The sequence below is a fragment of the Ambystoma mexicanum genome, chromosome 7p (assembly GCF_040938575.1).
Source record: "Ambystoma mexicanum isolate Mex_15411 chromosome 7p, UKY_AmexF1_1, whole genome shotgun sequence".
Taxonomy (NCBI): domain Eukaryota; kingdom Metazoa; phylum Chordata; class Amphibia; order Caudata; family Ambystomatidae; genus Ambystoma; species Ambystoma mexicanum.
In genome coordinates this window covers 56412328-56433646 of record NC_090939.1, presented here as the reverse complement: position 1 = coordinate 56433646, position 21319 = coordinate 56412328, and the positions used below count along the sequence as shown (strand labels likewise).

Genomic DNA, 21319 nt, shown 5'->3' with positions numbered 1-21319 from the left:
CCTCGTCTTCCCTCCTCAACCTCTCCAGGCCAGCAATCCCTCTTCCCACATCCCTAGCTAATGATCACGACTGACGCGCACTCTCCTCGTCTTCCCTCCTCAACCTCTCCAGTCTCCAAGCCAGCAATCCCTCTTCCCACATCCCTAGCTAATGATCATGACTGACACGCACTCTCTTAGTCTTCCCTCCGCAACCTCTCCAGGCCAGCAATCCCTCTTGCCACATCCCGAGCTAATGATCAGGACTGACACACACTCTCCTCGTCTTCCCTCCTCATCCTCTCCAGTCTCCAGGCCAGCAACCCCTCTTCCCATATCCCTAGCTAATGATCATGACTGACACACACTCTCCTCGTCTTTCCTCCTCCTCCTCATCCTCTCCAGTCTTCAGGCCAGCAACCCCTCTTCCCACATCCCTAGCTAATAATCATGACTGACAAGCACACTCCTCGTCTTCCCTCCTCAACCTCTCCAGGCCAGCAATCCCTCTTCCCACATCCCTAGCTAATGATCATGACTGACACACACTCTCCTCGTCTTCCCTCCTCATCCTCTCCAGTCTCCAGGCCAGCAACCCCTCTTCCCATATCCCTAGCTAATGATCATGACTGACACACACTCTCCTCGTCTTCCCTCCTCATCCTCTCCAGTCTCCAGGCCAGCAACCCCTCTTCCTACGTCCCTAGCTAATGATCATGACTGACACGCACTCTCCTCGTCTTTCCTCCTCAACCTCTCCAGGCCAGCAACCCCTCTTCCCACAGCCCTAGCTAATGATCATGAATGACACGCACTCTCCTCGTCTTCCCTCCTCAACCTCTCCAGTCTCCAAGCCAGTAATCCCTCTTCCCACAGTCCCAGCTAATGATCATGAATGACACGCACTCTCCTCGTCTTCCCTCCTCAACCTCTCCAGGCCAGCAATCCCTCTTCCCACATCCCTAGCTAATGATCATGACTGACACGTACTCTCCTCGTCTTCCCTCCTCAACCTCTCCAGGCCAGCAATCCCTCTTCCCACATCCCTAGCTAATGATCATGAGTGACACCCACTCTCCTCGTCTTCCCTCCTCAACCTCTCCAGTCTCCAAGCTAGCAATCCCTCTTCCCACGTCCCTAGCTAATGATCATGACTGACACACACTCTCCTCGTCTTCCCTCCTCATCCTCTCCAGTCTCCAGGCCAGCAATCCCTCTTCCCACATCCCTAGCTAATGATCATGACTGACACACACTCTCCTCGTCTTCCCTCCTCATCCTCTCCAGTCTCCAAGCCAGTAATCCCTCTTCCCACAGTCCCAGATAATGATCATGAATGACACGCACTCTCCTCGTCTTCCCTCCTCAACCTCTCCAGGTCAGCAATCCCTCTTCCCACATCCCTAGCTAATGATCATGACTGACACGCACTCTCCTCGTCTTCCCTCCTCAACCTCTCCAGGTCAGCAATCCCTCTTCCCACATCCCTAGCTAATGATCATGAGTGACACGCACTCTCCTCGTCTTCCCTCCTCAACCTCTCCAGTCTCCAAGCTAGCAATCCCTCTTCCCACGTCCCTAGCTAATGATCATGACTGACACGCACTCTCCTCGTCTTCCCTCCTCAACCTCTCCAGTCTCCAAGCCAGCAATCCCTCTTCCCACGTCCCTAGCTAATGATCATGACTGACACGCACTCTCCTCGTCTTCCCTCCTCAACCTCTCCAGGCCAGCAATCCCTCTTCCCACATCCCTAGCTAATGATCATGACTGACACGCACTCTCCTCGTCTTCCCTCCTCAACCTCCAGGCCAGCAATCCCTCTTCCCACATCTCTAGCTAATGATCATGACTGAGACGCACTCTCCTCGTCTTTCCTCCTCATCCTCTCCAGTCTCCAGGCCTGCAACCCCTCTTCCCACATCCCTAGCTAATGATCATGACTGACACGCACTCTCCTCGTCTTCCCTCCTCAACCTCTCCAGACCAGCAATCCCTCTTCCCACATTCCTAGCTAATGATCATGACTGACACACACTCTCCTCATCTTCCCTCCTCATCCTCTCCAATCTCCAGGCCAGCAACCCCTCTTCCCACATCCCTAGCTAATGATCATGACTGACACACACTCTCCTCGTCTTCCCTCCTCATCCTCTCCAGGCCAGCAACCCCTCTTCCTACGTCCCTAGCTAATGATCATGACTGACACGCACTCTCCTCGTCTTCCCTCCTCAACCTCTCCAGGCCAGCAATCCCTCTTCCCACATCCCTAGCTAATGATCATGACTGACACGCACTCTCCTCGTCTTCCCTCCTCAACCTCTCCAGTCTCCAAGCCAGCAATCCCTCTTCCCACGTCCCTAGCTAATGATCATGACTGACACGCACTCTCCTCGTCTTCCCTCCTCAACCTCTCCAGTCTCCAAGCCAGCAATCCCTCTTCCCACGTCCCTAGCTAATGATCATGACAAACGCCCTGCTTGCCAATACTATATTATAAAGCCAACTTGAAAAATACACAAATTATGCTAGAGTACTCAGACAGATATATAAATGTTTAACAACATATTTTAAGCAAAAAGAGCATAATTGTGGAGTTAATTTCCCTCATCTTGAATGGATGACTGCTAATATCAGACTGTAATTCAGCAGAAGGCTAAAAAAAGGGCATGTGGGCTTTGTAAATGTGCTTTAAAAACATAGTCGGAACAAAAATGTGTGAAACCGTAATTTGGTTGTTTTTGGTAGTTTGACACAGGCATGCGTCATACAGGATGGGAGGAAATGTGACTTTCAACCAAAAAATATGCTTTTAGGTGTGTCCAATAAGAACACATGAATATTGGGGTGATATTTTAAAAACCAGTTTGGCATATAGCGTCATGGAAGAAGTCATTGATTTAGGTGGCTAACTAGTGTTTTGTGCTGGTTTTCAGAATAAAATACAAATACACCTTTTTTGTTTCTTTCACCCAAAATGTTAAGAAAAGCTTGTCCAAAACAATGGCTACTGAAATGAACCATCATTTATGAATAGCTTCCACTTTAAATGCTCGGCGAAACGAAGAGAGCCGATACGTTGTATTTGCGGGGACCAATCGGACCTGGCGTGCAGCATCTGATGGGCCTGGGGTGCTGACGTGCGAAGGTTGCGTGTTTCTCTCTAGAGAGTCACAGAGGGTTATGAGTTGACGGGCATCATGCTGAATAAAGCAAAGCCCCCCTTGAAAACCAACTTAGTTTCTTGATATACAAGTGGGACCTGGTGCCTTCCTGCGGGGCCCCCATGATCACTGGGCTCTGGGCGACTGCACAGAAGGCCCACTCCTAGGGCCGGCCCTGCTTTGCCTCTTGCATTGCCATCACTGTGCAGTGTTTTCCCTTGGTTCGGCCGCATGTGCAGGTGTCCTGCATATCAACATGTGGAAAATATTGTTAGGGTTTGGTTTTCAGGTCTGAACCAGAGTCGTGGGACTCCCAAGCGCCACAGGTCCATGCTGGGGCTTTATATGTTTCAAGCACACCAGCTCTCGAGTGATGGTGTGTAGGCGGGCCTCCAAGTCAGGTGGGGACACCAAACGGCCTGGCACTCGACAACCAATACATGATCTGTTATTGTGTTGGCATCATCACCTTGCGCCGGGCTCCATACACTAAAATTTCTGTTTGGAGCACAGAGTTCTACTGGTGGAGAACTCTGGGGTTTGGACCCACGCCATGACAACATCTGCACAGGTCCTGCATCTTGTGTACGTGGATGAGAGGGTCTCCCTAAGGCACCAGCCCAGTAAGCCCCTGAGCTGCCCTCCCAATCTCCCTAGTAGTGCTCCACTCAGAATCTCATTTAAGAACGTTCTAGAAGAATCATCAATTTACATAACATTCTATAATGCGCAGAACACTAAACAGGGGTTCCGCACTGAAATATAGCGAAAGGCAACCGTCTGCGCAGTCTACAGGAGGTTGCAGCAGTCCTCGCCCCTCCCGATGGCTTCTGCTTGTCCTGAGCCTTCTGTAATGTATTTACTTTTTTTCTTTCTTAACCTTAACTGGATGGTACTTTGATGTATTGACACTTCCCTTGAGTATATCTTTCCTAATGCCTTTTGCTGGCTTTGCTATTTCTGATGTGCGCTCTCCCCTGCATGGGACAGTTGGACAGACAGAGAAGGGAATGTCTCTGTGTGCCCCCAGCGAAGGGCAGCCGCAGCTCCGTACACCCACCAGAACTGGGCCGAGGCTCGGTGTGAGGCTAATCATTTGGCTTGATTTCTCATTGAATTCCCCTATAATAACCTTATTCCCTCCCGCCTCACCTACCTCATCTTTCCTATAGTGTTTTCTGGTTGTTTCACGGCGCTATTACATGAGATGCAAGTAAGCTAACCAGCGTTGCCTCCTTTCTCCCACATTCCTCCTCTTACCCCCACAGCGCCTTGAAACATCCGGTGGATGTTTCCAAGAGCTTCATGAGCAGCCACAGCTACAGCAAATAGCGTCATCATCCTGCTCCCTGCTTTCCCTCTCCCCTGCTGCTCCACAAAGCCCTGCGCACTCAAGGTCTTCCCTTAACCCTTTAGTGCCCTTTCACTCATTCTCATAACATCCATGTCACATACACTTGCACTCAAGCGCATGACTCTGCACTTCCCGTGAAAACAATCCTGGACTTTGCTGCGTATACACAGAGAAAGGAGTTATTAACGCAGAATAATTCCACCTTTGCCGAGGGAAGGCTACTTGGGAAAGAAGTGATCAGCTCTCGAGCCCTCTATAAGGCTATTAGGAAATGGTGATCACAAGCATGAAGCTCAGTTTGCGAATTTGCTCACTGGGTGCAACTAATTCCGTGTGAGAACAGGAAAACCGAGCTTCAAACAAAGCATACAAAGCAACGCCTCTTAATAAACATGGCCTCCAAGTAAACAGAAATGCACTTCCGCCTGCTTGGCGCACAGTCCCTTTTCTTTGGGGAGGGACGGTGGAGCAGTTTGGAAGCAGAGTGTGGCCAGGGAGAAGATAATGGCTGTGTGAGGAAGTGATGGGGGGGGGGGGATTAAAGGAGACTCGCCACTTCCATCCCTGGATGGTAGCGATTCATACTGATGTCTTGTTGCCGTAGACCTCTTTCTGTCTCTTTGCTTGTGCTTCACACTCGATATTATGTCTTTGCACCTATGCATGTGTTGCCCCTTATATCTGGTAGCCACAGCAGAATTAAGGCATAACGTGCTCTGTGCCCTCATCAGTTGAAACTGTGAGATTTCAATGATGGAGTTGGGAGCAAGATGGTGAGCGCAGCCGCCTCCATGCCAGTGTAGTAGGGATTCCTGTTAGACGCTGCAGCTTACTGTATGCTTCCCTTCACAGATCTGTTGGCCCTTTCAACTTGGCCATTGGCTTGTGGGTGGTATTGTGTCTTCTGGAGTTGTTTGCCACTGGATTCAAGGTGCCCCATTGAGATAAGTTGGACACCATTGTCTGTCGCTATCTCTTACATTACAAAGATTCTTTAAAGTACTTTGAGGACCGTGGCAATGGATCTGTTCGATACAAACTTGAACTCTATCCCCTTCGAGAAGTAGTCCACTAGAACTATTCCAAAGCAACGTTACTACTGTTCCATTCTTTTCAGGAGGGCCAACGAAGTCAAGCCCCAATTTTTCCCAAGTACCTCTGTGCTTTCCCTGGAGAGGGGGATACGTTGTATGCAGGCTATTGTCACATTAGATGCACATGTGGCAAGGCTCTATATCTCTAGAAGGCTTCGGTCCATTTGGGGCGACCAGTATAGTTCTTACAACTTTTTGTTTGTGATGGAGCTGGCCTAGTGTCCTAGGGCGATTAACGTGTCTAATGATTTGGCATTTGTAATGCGCCTATACACAAGTGTTTCAAAGTGCGACGAGCCAAGAGAGGGGGAAAGAGGGAAGACCGAGACCACGATCTTACTAGGCCAGGTGACATTGAGATCGCGTAAGTGCAGGGGAAGGGGCGGGGGGGAGTGCAATACATAGGATAACCGTAATGCTTCCCGGGGGCACTATTTTGTCACCCCGGAGTTGCAGGTCCTTCATTACTGAAAGTTCTGATGCTCTTTGATGTTGTGGGTGCTAGAGGGTGAGACCTCCCAACTGGCCATCTCACATCAATGAGCTCTTTGCCAGTTCTGATTCACGCCTGTTTCCATGTTTTGCGACACTTCTTCAGGCACATCTCTGTGTGACCACAGTGTGGTCATCTTTGCGGGGGATGTCTGCTGGGTAGCTTGCCCATTTCATCAGCCTGGCACATGTTGGTTCTGATTAGTATACTCTGGCAGTTTGGCTGAGAAGCTTGCCAATCTGGGTGTGGAAGTTATGGTACCTCCTAGGCTTAGAAAACAAACTGTTTTGTTTTGTGGTACATAACCACATGGAGTTTTCTTCCCCAAATGTCAGTACGGAAGTATCCCGTCGCCCTTGGCGGAGTCGTTTCTGTGCTGGTGGAAGGGTCTTTAAGGTGAAGCGCACGTGTTTTCTTTGCTGTCTTGTTTTCTTTGGTTGGCATAGCAGCAAGGCCATAGGTGCTGGTGTCGACCATGGTATTGTGCTGTGTGCTCGGAGTTGAGGATCCAATAGTCTCAAGCAGGTGGCCATGCCAAAGTGTTACTAGGACGTGGCAATGTTTGTCCAGGGGAGCAGGGCGGGGTGGATTATGCTCTTGACTATTGCGGGGGCCTTGTACAGAGCTATCTGGGCCCATCGTAGTCGATGTGGGGTCCGACTTCGCATTGATTCCCCTGCAACCTCATCCTTCTCTCCTGCTTCCGCCCTTCTGCTCTACCACTGCCTTTCCTCTTCCGCTACAGTGCTATGAAGTAGCTTTACAGGATCATTAGGTGCTGTGCATGCAAACCTAATCTTCTAAATGCCTTCTTTTCCTCTTCCCATAATGCCCCCCACCATCGCCCCTTCCTGTCTTCATCTACAGCACTTTGAATAATTGTTAATCGGTGTTAAGCACTAGAAGGGACCTAACCAAAAACACAGGCATATAACTGGGCAAGAAGGATGCCGCTGCGGTTTCCACAGTGCATCTAGGTGTTTCCTCTGCTCCTGCATGCAGTCGCAGTTCCTCATCCCTTGATTATGGTACTAGCCGTCTAGCATTGCCGCGGGCGCGTTTCATATAGCCTTGTGCTCTCTGGAGGTCCTGAATCTGATCAATCTGTGGGTTCCCTCCTTTCATCCGAATGCTGTGTGCTTAGGACCCCTTCCCCATCCTTCCCCCAGCTCACGCTTGCAGGTCTCCCTTTAGCCAGGGCAGAATATGGGTCCGTGGATATGACCTCTTCTTGATATTATTAGCCATAGTGGGCACAGTTCTGGCGTGTGCCTGTGTTCTCAGCCCAGTAGCATACTTTGGAATGTTCCCGTATAATAGTTGAGTGAAATAAGTAGCCTGTGGGCCTTCCATAAGAAGTGTGTGTAGCCTCTTGGCTGGAATCTGCTGTGTACTAGAACAGAATGTAGCGTTTGGATCCTTGGCAGAAAGATGCAGCACTAGATATGTGCAGATGTATCCGGAGGGGGGGGTCTGCATGATTACCCTGTAGCAGATCATTTCACTGTGTAATTGGGGCATCCTTTGCCTGCAGTATAGCTAGGGTGGGTCATCTATGTCCCAGAGGTGGTATTGTATCCAAAACTTTAAGGGTTGGGGTAGGGAGTGGGTGTATGAGAACCTCATTTCAACCGATCATCTTGGGCATGGGGGACGAGGGGCCAATTCCTCACAGCCAGCTCTGGAACAGAGGGCGCAAAGGGGAGCGTCAGTGGGAACACTTGCTGCTGCTAAAGTGCGTGGTGTGTGCAGTCACGGAGTGCGAACCCGGGTCCTGTTCAGCAGGAGCAGCTTGGCCACACTTGAGTGGAGGCACTTTAAAGAGGGCTAGAGTAGGGCAAGTGTGTTTTTACTTAATACCATACGAAGATCTGCCAGTAAGTGCAACCCTTTAAAGACATCCTTTGGCTCTGCAACTGTTGTAATGTCCCCATTAACACCATGCTAAAACACATGTTGCAGTTCTACACTCTGCATACATTTGTTTCCTGATCTTCCCACTATGTCTGTAGGTCCTTAGTGCTTCAGCAGCAGACCTTGAAACGCCCCATGATTCCACAGCTACTGGGGAAAGAGGGCACGTTTCCAGTTCCATATGTCCCCCTGTGCACCCTTGGCAATTGCACAGTGCTTACTGGTCCATGTGGCGCCTGCATGGCTTTCCGGTCCCAGCTGAACTCTTCATGCAATGCACTGCAAAAGCTGAACTTTTGGGAGACTAGAGGGGACATGTAATTTTATTAGTGAAAAAAAGCATGGAGGACTGTAGAGAGAACCTTGAGACTACGAACCTCTCATTGGTGAGCACTTTGCATTGTGGCACCGCACACTTTGCAGTGTCCCATAGTTCACAGCGCGCTGCCAGCACAGCTTGCACACTAATCACAGATTGCATTTTGAATATGTTCCCACCGTGCACTTGCAAAGCCCACAATGCTCCTGATGGCTCACTTTGCGGATTCTTTTTTGCATAATTCATGCCAGCCATCTAACACCGAGCTCGACCACTTTGCAGTTTTCCCTGTGCCCCACTTGGCACAGATTGCCACTTTCCAGTCCCATAGGTGCCCCAGTCCCAGTATCCTGACTTCCAAGTCTCTATAATGTGTCTATACCGGTGTTCTGCCGGTAGTGCCGGACGGCCCCAGTGTGGTGCTGCGGTTTATTGGACAGCAGGAGATGGCTGTATTGTGGGCTGTCAGATGGAATATTCTTTGGATTGGACCATGGGATGACCCCGGTGGCGCCTCCTGGCTCCGCCCATTTGCGCAACCGTTTGCTTTCACTGCTCCAAGTCGCTGCACCAAAGCAGGCCGCAAGTCCTGCTGCGGTACACTTTGCTTCAGCCGTCTCCTGAACACAGATAAGGACTGCACAGGCTTTACATTAGCAACTTTCCAAAATAATTTCGCAGGTCTCTGTACACAAGCTAGTGACTGTACATCGAAAACTCTCTGGTGGTATATGCCCAATTTGCTCCCCATTGTCTAGATATTCCCAGGTGTGTGCAAGGGCATAGGCCCGTTGTCCCTCTTCTTTTTCCATCAAAATATTATAAAACGCTGATAAATACATTGGAGCATTTGACGAATCAACTTCCGGGGCACCACTGGTCCAGGTATGAATATCGGTTTCTAAACCATCAATTGGAAACACAAGCAAATTGTAAACCACCTTGTCAAATTTTGGTAGCATGGACGAAACAGCAGGCTTAGTTAGTTTCAACAAAGCAAAAATACAATTATTACCCAATGATAAAAGGGACTGTCTAGTCAAGGTTGTATTAAAAAGATCTACTTTATTATTATTCAACAGACAGTTCTAGCACACTACACAATACAACCCAGCCTGTAAAGGAATGCAGAGGACAGTTTCAAGAAGGAAAAGGGATGCACTCTGGATACTGACAGGAGGGTGGTCAGCAAAGTAATTAATCGCAATAGTTCAAGGATACTTGGTTTCAGCACAAAGGGAGCAATGGGTTGTAAAATGTCACTAGGGTCCTTTGGAGAAGGACCAGGGGGACAGAACTGCGATGTACCTTGTGCTTGGAGAGGTTCTTGGTGCTCGACAGGGTCGAGTCGGTTTCAGGGCTCTTTGGAGCTTCTATGACAGAGTTCAAGACATGAGACAGCTGTTGGTATCAGGCGGCAGGCAGTTTGGTGAGCGAGGCTGCACAGCAGCTCGGGGTCCGGAATCGATGTCTCAGTGCTGGTTGATGGGTCTGAAGCACTGGTCGAGGTGTCTCAGATGGTGTGAGCGACTGTGGTGTAACAACTGTTAGCGGTGCAATCGGTTGCAGCTCGAGGGGCTCGACAAGCTCGAAAATGTCCTTTAAGGTGGACGCTGGCTGATGCTTGTCAATGGACTCCTCCTAGCTTCTTCACTGGGCTCATGTCGTCCTTTAAAGTGGGTGGCCCAAAGCTGAGGAGAGTGTTGCAGGCACCGACCTAGTCCTTGTTTTGGTTCAGAGACTCTCTGGCACTTCCCACCTAGGAAACCTGCTTGCTGAGCCTAGCAGGGCCGCTGTGTGCTGGCTGGATACCAGTTCTGGAGCTGCTAGAGTGTCCTCTAGATTCAGTATCTCACTCTGCTCCCTAGGAGATGTTTAGGGGCGGGATCTTGCTTCCCTCTTTGGAAAGCCTGGCCTTCCTTCACTGGCAGAAACTGTAAGGCAGACTGCACCTTCAGCCAAGGTCCAAATTAGTTATTCTTGTTACTCCTTGCAAAGTGTTCAGATGATCTGCCAAAAGAGGGGCGCAGCCCTCTTTTAAAGCCAAATGGGCCCCAATGATTGGCGTTGGCTAAGCCTACCTTAATGAACCAATCCTGGGTCCCCATCAACAATCTGATGCGCGGGTCGGCCACCAGGGGGCGCCGGATGAGGACCTAACTCCGCGTCGCTCCGCCAGGGCTGCCTAAATCCTTAAAAATCCTGCCGCTTCCTCGGTCCTTCTGCCGACTTGCACTGCATACTACTGCAGGGGAATATACCAGCATCCCCTCCGAAAAATCCCGGCGAAAATCGGGCCCGCCTGAGCCTCCTACACCGTGTGAAAGAGTCGGCGGGAAGGAAGCGCCGTCATCGGCAGCGCCCATCGGAGCCCCGCCGGAACTACGCCGCGCTCGCCAATCGATCCCCCGAGGCTTCCGAGACAGCTGCCGCAGAACCGGTGTCGCCGCCCTGCGGGCTGAGAGGTGAGGACTTGCCCTACCCCCCCCCCCCGGGCCTCCACTCCAGCCGCTGCCGCCACAGCCACCGCCTGATCCAGATCTCGGAGGGGCGCCCGACTGGACCCGGGGCCGCCTCCTCCTTGCTCCCCCCCCCCCTGTGCTCTCCCTCCCCGGCCCGCCGCGGGCCGGTCGCCTGGGTTGGGGGCCGCCTGTGGAGAAGAAACATCGAGGGAGGTACTCGCGGCGGCTGGAAGAGGGGGTGGCCGGCGGTGAAGACTGAACACCAGCGGGTCGGAGCGGACCCGTTGGGGGACTGCTCCTGACTCCTGGCACCGTAACTAGGGGTTCCCTCCTAAGAGGAAGTGCAGCATAACTGGAAGAGTGGAGGGGCCCACCCCAAATACCAGGGGGAAAAAGCACCTGCCACGCACTGGGTGAGAGGCCAAGGACTCACCTCCGGACGCCTGGACCCAAACTTGCCACCTCGGCCGGAGTAAGCACGCCGACACATCCGGCTGGTGCCACCCTCACCGCCTGCATAATCACCCCTGAACTACACGATAAAACAAACCCAGGGGTGGGTCATATTGGACATAAGGCCAGACTGCGCAGGCCAAGGCCCGATACGGGGCAAAGCAACACGCTGGGAACCAGGGATAAGGCCACTAGTCGACCATCCACCGGAGGCCACAAAACCGGATCGAAGGCCTAAGGACCCCCCAGGTGGGAACCTCCGATCCAACGGGACCGCATCCAGTGCCACCCCCATAGGATCAGAATGGGGAAGGATCAGCCCCGTAGGGGAGCGACCCAAAACAGAATAGATAAATACACGACGAACACCCCGGCGGCCCTCCAGGACCCACCTAGTAGGGCGGATAACGAGTCTACGAAGGGGGACGTGGCCCAAACGCTGTCTCTCACCGACATCATGGCAGCAATCAACGACTCCAGAGCCTCGGTAGAGACCAAAATAGATGGCTTGGCCTCCGAGGTGTCCTTTGTGAGGCAAGACTTAAGGAACCTAACCACTAGGGTCGGGGAAGCAGAACAGCGAATATCCGACACCGAAGACACAGTTAAAAACCTGGGAGACCGCCTCGAACAAATGGAACGGAAAATTACCACGCTAGAAAATAGAGCTGAAGACAGCGAAGGCAGGTCCCGCCGGAATAATCTCCGCATACTCGGCCTTCCCGAGAAAGAGGAGGGGCCCTCTATGGAGCTCTTTCTGGAAGACTGGCTGGCAGACTTGATGGCCCCCAAGCAACTTTCTAAATTTTTCTCAATAGAAAGAGCACACAGAGTTCCGACGGGCAGACCAGTCCCGGGGGCCCCCCCACGAACGATAATCGCAAAACTCATGAACTACAGGGACCGAGACACACTGCTGCACATGGCGAGGGCGACCGGCCCCATCACTTACAATGGTAACCGAATCGGGTTCTCCCCCGACTACACGAGAGAGGTCCAGAAGTCGCGACAATCCTACGACTCCGTCAAAAAGAAACTGTCACCCCTGGGCATTAAATACGCACTCTTCTTTCCGGCAACATTCAAGGTATACCACAACGGCAAGGTTCATGTGTTCTGCACCCCCGTGAGGCCTGGGAGTGGTTAGAAACACAGGTCCTCTCCACACCAAGCCCGAATAGACCGGGTGGAGGCACACCCCGCAGGCACGACGGTGACAACGACCACCCCGCTGGACAGATCACCCCACCACATGAAGTAGCCGGAAAACCCGGATCTCCGATCAACATGGGACACACCTGAAATTGTGCAACTACTCACTGGCAGGACTAAGGAAGCGGAATGAGAGCCCCACAGCCGGCGGCCCTGGAAGGGCTGTGGGGGAAGTGGACAACTAACACCTCTACGCCCCCCCGCGGGGGACTCTTCACTGTTAGTTCTACGTTACGTTCAGTGGTCACCTTGAACCACACGAGTTGCGGGGTAGGGTCCTTCTGACCCCTCCCCCCGCCGCCGAGTTGGGGCCCTTGCCCCCTTAGCAGTTTGAATGGTTAGGGGAACAGGTACTTCTGGTTGGGGGGAAGTGCAGGGTGGGGGGAGTTTGGGGGTTTTCTTGGTGAAGGAAGGGAAAGGCCTCTTGTCACAAATACCAGCAGTAATGGTCAGCAAAACAGAAACTCAGAGAAATCCTTGCATAAGATATGAGAGGGACCGAAACGTCCCCCCCACTGACCAGCATACACCCATCTACACGGACATGGCCTACGATTCACTGGTTAGGGTTTCAGAATTTGCGCATGTAGTACACAAAATTGATCATCAAATGAGAACGGAAGGAGGGCTCGGATGTCAGTCATGCCTCAAAACGGCCGACAAAATAGAAACACAGGAAACGCACTGCATCCTTCCATATAACCCCGAACCAAGACCCACGCCGATATAACACATAAGAGACAAATATCTCTGTTGACCTGGAACGTGAACGGCTTGGGGTCGGGCATAAAGCGTAGACTGGTACTTCAATACCTTAACCGCCATTCCCCAGACATTGCATTCATAACAGAAACCCACCTGATCGGTACCAACAGTGGGCTCTTTAAAAAAACAAACTACCCACACACATACCTCGCCGGGTTTTCCAGAGGTTCTAGGGGAGTCATGATCCTCATACATAAAAGATTCCCGTTTATCACAAAGAAAGTCAAAGCAGACCATCGGGGCAGGTTTGTGATGGTACTGGGGGAACTACGGGGGGAGACGTGGGGCCTCGTGGCAGTGTATGCACCTCCCACGCTTACAGCGGAACTCCTTGCTGAGCTCCAAGATATGATACTAGAAGAGCGGGCGGACTCATGGGCAATAGGGGGAGATTTCAATGAGGTCATGGAGACAGCCTGGGACAGAACACACGTGGGCAGCAGAGCAGTAGAAACCCCGACCAAACTCCGCACCTTTGCAGAAGCTATGGGGCTATCTGACACATGGAGGGCAGCCCACCCCACGGATCGGGGCTACTCGTTCTATTCCAACGCACACCGGTCCCTATCCAGACTCGATTATATCCTCACCCCCATGAACATGGCCCACCGACTATTATCTGCAGAACTCCTGGCGAGAGGGATCTCTGACCACTCTCCTCTGTTGGTGAAGCTCAAGGGCCTGACAACAAAACAGGAACCCACCTGGCGCCTGAACACCTACTATTTAGGGATACCCGAAATACTAGAGGGGCTTGCAAATAAAACATCGGAATACTTCGACCTGAATGAGGAGGCGGTGGACTGCCCAATAATAAGGTGGGAAGCATACAAGACCGTCCTAAGGGGGGAAGCAATTTCCTTGGTGGCAGCTCACCGCAAACAGCACACTGAGGCAATCTCCGAAGCGGAGGCCCAGGTAACTAGGCGAGAGGAGCAACTCCTCGAAGAGGGAACCCAGGAGGCACATGAGGCGTTGGTGACAGCCCAAACAATCCTGAAGGACAGGGCCTTAGACAACGCCCGAACCGCCCACTGGTTGGTCCGGAGCCAGATATACGAGAGGGGAGACAAAGCCACCAAAACATTAGCCTGGCTGGAGTGCAGAGAGCAGAGTAAAGGACAAGTACGGGCCATCCAAACCCCGGACGGGGACTTACTAATGGGGGACGCGGAGATTGCCGGGGAATTTGCAAACTACTACAGAGAACTATACTCCCCGCAAATACGAGAACCCCCATTAAACATCCCAAACTTTCTGGACGCGATCACGATCCCCCGCCTCTCTGAATCCCAGATAGAACAGTTAGACACAGCCATCACCGAAGACGAGGTAGGGGAAGCCCTCTCTCAACTACAAACCGGGAAGACCCCCGGCCCCAACGGGTTCCCGGTAGAACTGTGGAAAAAGCTGAGTGTAACCACAACGAAACATATGCACACCATGTTCCTCCAGAGTAGAGAACAGGGCACCCTCCCCCCCCGACCTCCGAAAAACGACAATAGTGGTGATCCCCAAAGCAGGAAAACCTCCGGAGCACTGCGCCTCCTACAGGCCTATCTCTTTAATAAATGGGGAGGCCAAAATACTAGCCAGAGTCCTCGCCGGCAGACTGCTGGGGGTGATGGGGTTTCTAATCCACCCGGACCAGTGTGGATTTATGCCCGGTAAGTCCACACGAATGAATCTCCGCAGGGTCCAGATTGCTCTTGATCGGGCGGACGAGATCCCGTCCCCACTGGCCCTCCTGGCGGTGGACTTTGAGAAGGCTTTCGACACGGTAGGATGGGAAGCCCTATGGGCCATAATGGAACGCATGGGCTTTGGACAATACTTTATGTCCTGGGTTAAGCTCCTTTACTCCCTTCCCGAGGCCTCTGTAAGAGTCAATGGGAAATCATCCGCCACATTCCCGCTGAATAGGGGGACCAGGCAGGGATGCCCCTTATCCCCCCTGCTGTTTATCCTCGCCATTGAGCCTTTGGCAATCCGGCTGAGAAACGATACACATTGGACAGGGTTCGCCTGGCCACGGGGCGGGGAGGAACGGGTCTCGCTATATGCGGATGACCTTTTGATATATTTGAGTAACCCAATAATCTCCTGCCCGATAGTGACCAGAACCCTGGAGGAATACCAGCACTTCATGGGGCCCCGGGTCAACACACAGAAAACAATCTACTTCCCGGTACAGGGAGGAGAGGACGCGATCCCAGATCCCTGTCCTTACTCCGTTTCCATTCTGGGCTTCACCTACCTAGGCATAAGAATTAGTAGGACACAGGAGGACTTCCCCAAACTGAACCTGCACCCGATAATGGAAAAACTAGAGAACGATGTCGCCCACTGGCACTCCCTCCCACTTTCATTACTCGGGAGGGCAGCACTTTTCAAGATGCTGGCACTCCCGAGATTTCTGTACATCCTCCAAAACGCTCCGCTCCCCATCCCGGCCACAATATTCGCAGATATCAACCGGACCCTCCGCACACTTCTCTGGGGAGGGAAACAGCCACGCATTGCCCTAAAAACGCTCTACCGCTCTGTGTGGGAAGGGGGTATAGGACTGCCCAACATCCGCACATACTACTGGGCGGCACAAGCGGGGGTGGCGAATGAATGGCTACACGGAGACCCGCTGCTACCACACATCCGATTAGAGACACGAGACACCGGCCCTCCCTCCCCTCTGCATATCCTATACGATAGCCCTAGGAACCTAAAAGAGGCACCGACCGGGTCCCGTCACATAAAGCGAGTCTGGAGGGAGATACATAGATACTTAGGCTGGGAAGACAGACCAACCCTGATCCAACCCCTCTGGCGTAATGCACATCTCCCCGAAATACAAAAAATGGGCCATTTTGAATCCTGGGAGAGGAAAGGAATTTCCACACTGGCGGATATTGTCCAGGAGGGGCGACTGATCGACTTTGAAACCCTACAGACGAGACACGGGCTGTTACCCATGGACCGCTTTAGATACCTCCAACTTACGCACGCCATAAATACCCAATTCCCGAACCTGGCCGATATACCTGCCTGCTCTCCCTTGGAAACAAACATACTCCCACAAAGTATCCCACACAAGGTAACCTCTACCCTCTATCAGGCAATTAACTCCTTTGGATCCGGGGAGCTCGTCAACCTCAGGGATAAATGGGAACAGGACCTAGGGCGACTGGAGACAGAAGAGTGGGTGGAAGCCCTGATGTCCCCACGGGAAATTGGGATCGACGCCAAACTCCGGCTGATTCAGCTCCGAATCCTACACAGGTCTTACTATTCCAGAACGCAAATGGCCACTTGGGGGAGGGACGACAACGCAGAATGTACCCGATGCAATAGAACAGAGGGTACCTTCTACCACATGTTGTGGGAATGCGGGGTGCTACAGGAGTTCTGGACCACGTGTTTACTCCGCCTCTCCGGAATACTGGGCACCACAATCCCGAGAGACCCTAAACTTATCCTGCTAGGTATAGGAGGCGAAACGGACCTCAATAAACACGAAAGAATATTTCTAGGAGTGGCACTTGGTGCGGGAAAGAGACTCACGGCAGCCACATGGGGCTCGGGGGACAGGATAACCATTGACAGATGGTCCAATGAAATGGACAGATGCGCCTCCCTGGAGAGGCGAATTTACAATGCAAGGGGTTCCCCCCGTAAATTTCAGAAAATATGGGGAAAATGGGGAACATAAAAGTTAAGGCCATAACAAGGGCCAGCGGCGACGCCTCACGTGGCCACTGGGCGGGCGGTGCAGATTCCCGACCCCCACCCCACCCTCCTTGCGGTACCACACAGAGTGGTGACTAGAGTTATGTTATGCACTGCTATCTACTATGACCTCAATGTTGGATCTCCTAATGTCTTTTGTGTACTCACGTTGAATGTGCTACCGTCTCTTTTTTCTCTTGTTCTTTGTTCAATAAACCAATAAAAAAAAGATTTATCAAAAAAAACAATCTGATGCGCGAGGTCATAACCAGAGTAATTTACGACTGGAAAGGTAAAGGGGTGAAAACATGTACTACCAAGTCCCACCCATCTCCCTGTCTCTGGTTAATTGAGCTCTCTGTGGTTCCTGATTAAAGCGGCGGGTCTCCCTTACAGCTGAGGCCAGACCAGACATTTGGTTGCAGCCAAACCACATACTCGTACCTTTTGAATGGGGTCACATTCCAACTAAATGTGATGGGGGTGTCTGTAGGCTGTGTCCTCCCAGAGTACACATGTCTATGTGTTTGTCGTGCGGTGAGCATAGGAAAATGTGTGAAGATTAGCAGGTGAGCGCACACCCACCGTGCGGATGGTCAAATTCCTCACAGAACATCTGATTGATGTTGTGGCCCCTTGTTTAATGTCAAACCTCCTCCCTACCCTAGGGGTCCATAACCCGATTAGTGCTACTGAAGATTGACCCCTTACTGTCCGAAACTGACTTGTACTAAAGGTGATCGTCTCTCTGCTCCCTCAGGGATTTCGGAACTATCCCTATTTTCTCCAGTTGTGGATCTAATGGGGTTTTTGATAATGCTGTGCAATTACCCCGTGGGAGCCGGGTTGGTTCTAACACACCTACTTTTACCTCTTTCTACTCTCACTACTTCCGACTTCCTCCGACTCCTCCCACCGATCACCTTGCTCTGTTATTGAACTCCTAGATCTCGCCTCCATCCTTTGATGTTACTCCTCCCCCCACAACTCTCCTACTCCCTGTGACAAGGCTTGTAACCAAGCCTTGTCACAATGGGATGCAAACCCTTCTCAGCCCAGGGTGTGGGGTGGGCTACCGGGGAGCCATCCATACCCCTGAGGTGGATGGTGCCCCCCAAAGAGTCCCAGTTCCTGCCACCCGCCCCTCGTGCCAGAATGCTTGCCTTTGTCAGTCCGTTTTTTTTTCCAGATCCAAGACGGCTTGACTGCCCCGAAAGAAATGGAGAAACAAATGAGACGGACGTTGCCCACATCAGCACTAGCGACCCTCCTACGATGTCGGGGAAAATCCAGGCAGAGCCTTCTGGAGAAGGGGGCAGGAGAAAGAGTTGCAAGGAAAAACGGCGAGCATGCATGGCAGTCACAAAGATGGCATAGACCCACCAAGAAGCACAACCTGAGCCATCAAGCCACCGACACCGTAAGGAGATGGGTACCGGATCACAAATCGTTGTATTGAACTTCGTTCTCTGCCAATACATGGCGAGTGGTCGCGGAACCAGTGGGTGGGGCAAAAGCCCCTTTTCAAAGCTTCCCCGTGCACATAAACATCCTGCAGCAGGGAGAGCAGTGCAGATTGGCTGGGGAAAGACAACCAATCCCTAAAGAAAGGAGGTCTATTTAAGCGAGGAACAGGAAGAAGGAAGTGTGGGTGTACTGGGTGAGGTTAAAGGCGGAAAACAGTCAAGAGACCAGAGGGAGGGAGGGAGGGAGGGAGGGAGGGAAGGAGGGAAGGAAGGAATTGTTGGAGCAGGAGAGGTATTGATTTAGGAGTGATAGGGGTTCTAGAGAGGGTGGTGTGTGTGAGAGAACACTGGCACAGGTTGAAAGAAGGGTGGCTGAATGGGGATGTGGGAGGCAGAGTGGCAGTAGAGTGGGAGGAGCTGGAGTGGCAGTAGAGTGGGAGGAGCAGCAGGAGTGGCAGTAGAGTGGGAGGAGCAGCAGGAGTGGGAGGAGCAGCAGGAATGACAGTAGAGTGGGAGGAGCAGCAGGAGTGGCAGTAGAGTGGGAGGAGCAGCAGGAGTGACAGTAGAGTGGGAGGAGCAGCAGGAGTGGCAGTAGAGTGGGAGGAGCAGCAGGAGTGGCAGTAGAGTGGGAGGAGCAGCAGGAGTGACAGTAGTGTGGGAGGAGCAGCAGGAGTGGCAGTAGTGTGGGAGGAGCAGCAGGAGTGGCAGTAGAGTGGGAGGAGCAGCAGGAGTGGCAGTAGAGTGGGAGGAGCAGCAGGAGTGGCAGTAGAGTGGGAGCAGCAGGAGTGTCAGTAGAGTGGGAGGAGCAGCAGGAGTGACAGTAGAGTGGGAGGAGCAGCAGGAGTGACAGTAGTGTGGGAGGAGCAGCAGGAGTGGCAGTAGAGTGGGAGGAAAAGTTGTAGTACTTTGGGAAGAGGAGGAGTGGTAGTGTGGGAGAAGGAGTGGTGTTAATGTGGGAGGGGGAGTAGGCGATTGGGACCAGTAGTGTGGAAAGAGTACTAGTAGCCAAAGAGGAGCAGTATTAGTTGAGGGGAAAGAGTAGAGTGGGAGGAGTTAGAGGGGAAAGAGGTAAGATGAAAGGGTGGAGGCAGGAGTAGTGAAACACCGACGTTAAAGAAGATTAGAGGGTGGAGTCCAGGGAGGCGACAGGCAGAGTAGGAGGGTAAGGCTGGCGTGGGCGTGATTGACCTTGGACGAAACCAACGGAGTAAGTGCAAGGCACTATTCCCCATCTCCTTTCAAACACTAACCCCAGGAGAGTGTAGGGAGAGTTAGAAAGTCCCTGGGGGATTCTAAAGAGATAAGGACCAGTGTCTTTAGGAAAACAACAGTTTATGTAGAGATTTAGGGTACTGAGGGTATCACATGTGGTAGCAGTAACCTAGGGATAAGTGCACTTGGGCTAGGGAGCAGGGTGGACGAGACAAGAGAGGGAGGAACAGGCCCAGGGCCCGCAAAACTTACAATAAAAATCATTGGACTTCCCTTGAGACTTTGAGTGCTTTGTGTGCCACCTGTGAAACCCCTCCTCCACACTATTAATCATACTACTCCATCCAGCCACTTCTTCCCCTCCCTCCTCTACACAAACACCCTCCTTTCACTCAGTAACATTCGCATCCCAATCACTTCTTACACTACCTCATCTACTCACTCCCCGCACAACTGCAGTGCCACTTCCACTCCCTAGCCAATACCTCACCTGCTTTACAATCAGCCTCCACCATTCACTGTTCCTTCCTCCCTCCTGCTGGTCTCTTGATCGTCCTACAACTCTAACTTCACTCTGGTAAGCCACACTTTCTGGTTCCTGTTCCCAGTTTATATTTCCCTGTCTCTCCCAGGATGGGCTGGCTTTACCTGGATAATCTGGCCCTGTCTTCCTGGAGGGGGGAGGAGTGAGGGGTGAGGGGGTTTGTCTGTGTGATGAAAAGTCATAAGAAGGGAGCTAAGCACGAGTTTGTCACGTACCAGAGATGGTGGCCCCGGAGGATCAATTTATGTGCTCCCCAGTAAGTCTGTTTGGTGAGAGTAGGTCCTTGTCCCTGGTGGTCTAGGGGACCTTTACATTGGTGTTTGAGCTGTTCCCCCTATTTTGGAAGCATTCCGTGGTCTGTATGCAAACATAGCGGAACAAAGGCATTGGGGGCCCTCTTCTCTGCCACCGTCCTCCCTGGTAGGCCTCCCACCCCCTGTTTAGAGGGCCATCTGCCCCCTCTTGACAAGGCCATGTTATTATCACACAGATCATGCTAATGACTACACCGTACGAACATTTCAGACGAGTGGGAAGGAAGCATGGCTTGCATGTTGTAATGTTAAAAGGTGCCTTTTTTAAGTGCATAACATGGGCTTAGAGTAGTTTGTGTAGGGTAATGACTGGTTTAGCATCACTCATGCGGGTTTTGAATCAACCTTAACCTTGCTCTACTCTACCTTCCTTGATGATTGGGGGAAGGAGGCAGCGTAGAATTGAAGATACTTTCCCCTGCCTGCAGCTTGCCTCCACTATGGCACTGAACTATGCAGTGCTAAAGTGTGGGGTCCTGCTGCCCTTCAATGATTCGTCCGTGTGTATATTGCCACCCAGTCTTCCATGTCCTCCGTGTATGGGAAGCCTGCAAAGCATCCCAGTATATCCCATCGGCCTGATTTCCTGAGTGTACATGTTTCCCACCGGCTCATTAGTCTGCCACTACCTTCTGCAGCCCGAGTGGCTCCCCTCTGCCCAGATGCTCTGCAGTATTTGACTGTCCGGCTTTTGAGGACCTCCTAGATCCCGTCAAAGCTTGGCATTGCCCACATTTCCCTTCAGTCCTGGGGCCTTGTTTCCTTGCCTTTGGTTCACCTTCGATAGCAGCGTTGCATGCCAGAGCTGGGTACAGAGAAGCACTGACGCAGGAGCTCTCGTGCACCGCCGG

At 52.0% G+C, this 21319-nt stretch overlaps 1 protein-coding gene across 1 annotated transcript in view; it reads left to right on the top strand.

Moving 5' to 3' along the window:
• MAN1A2 (mannosidase alpha class 1A member 2) overlaps positions 1-21319 on the top strand; it is a 1471929-nt gene that overhangs the window by 1208757 nt on the left and 241853 nt on the right. The window lies entirely within an intron of this gene.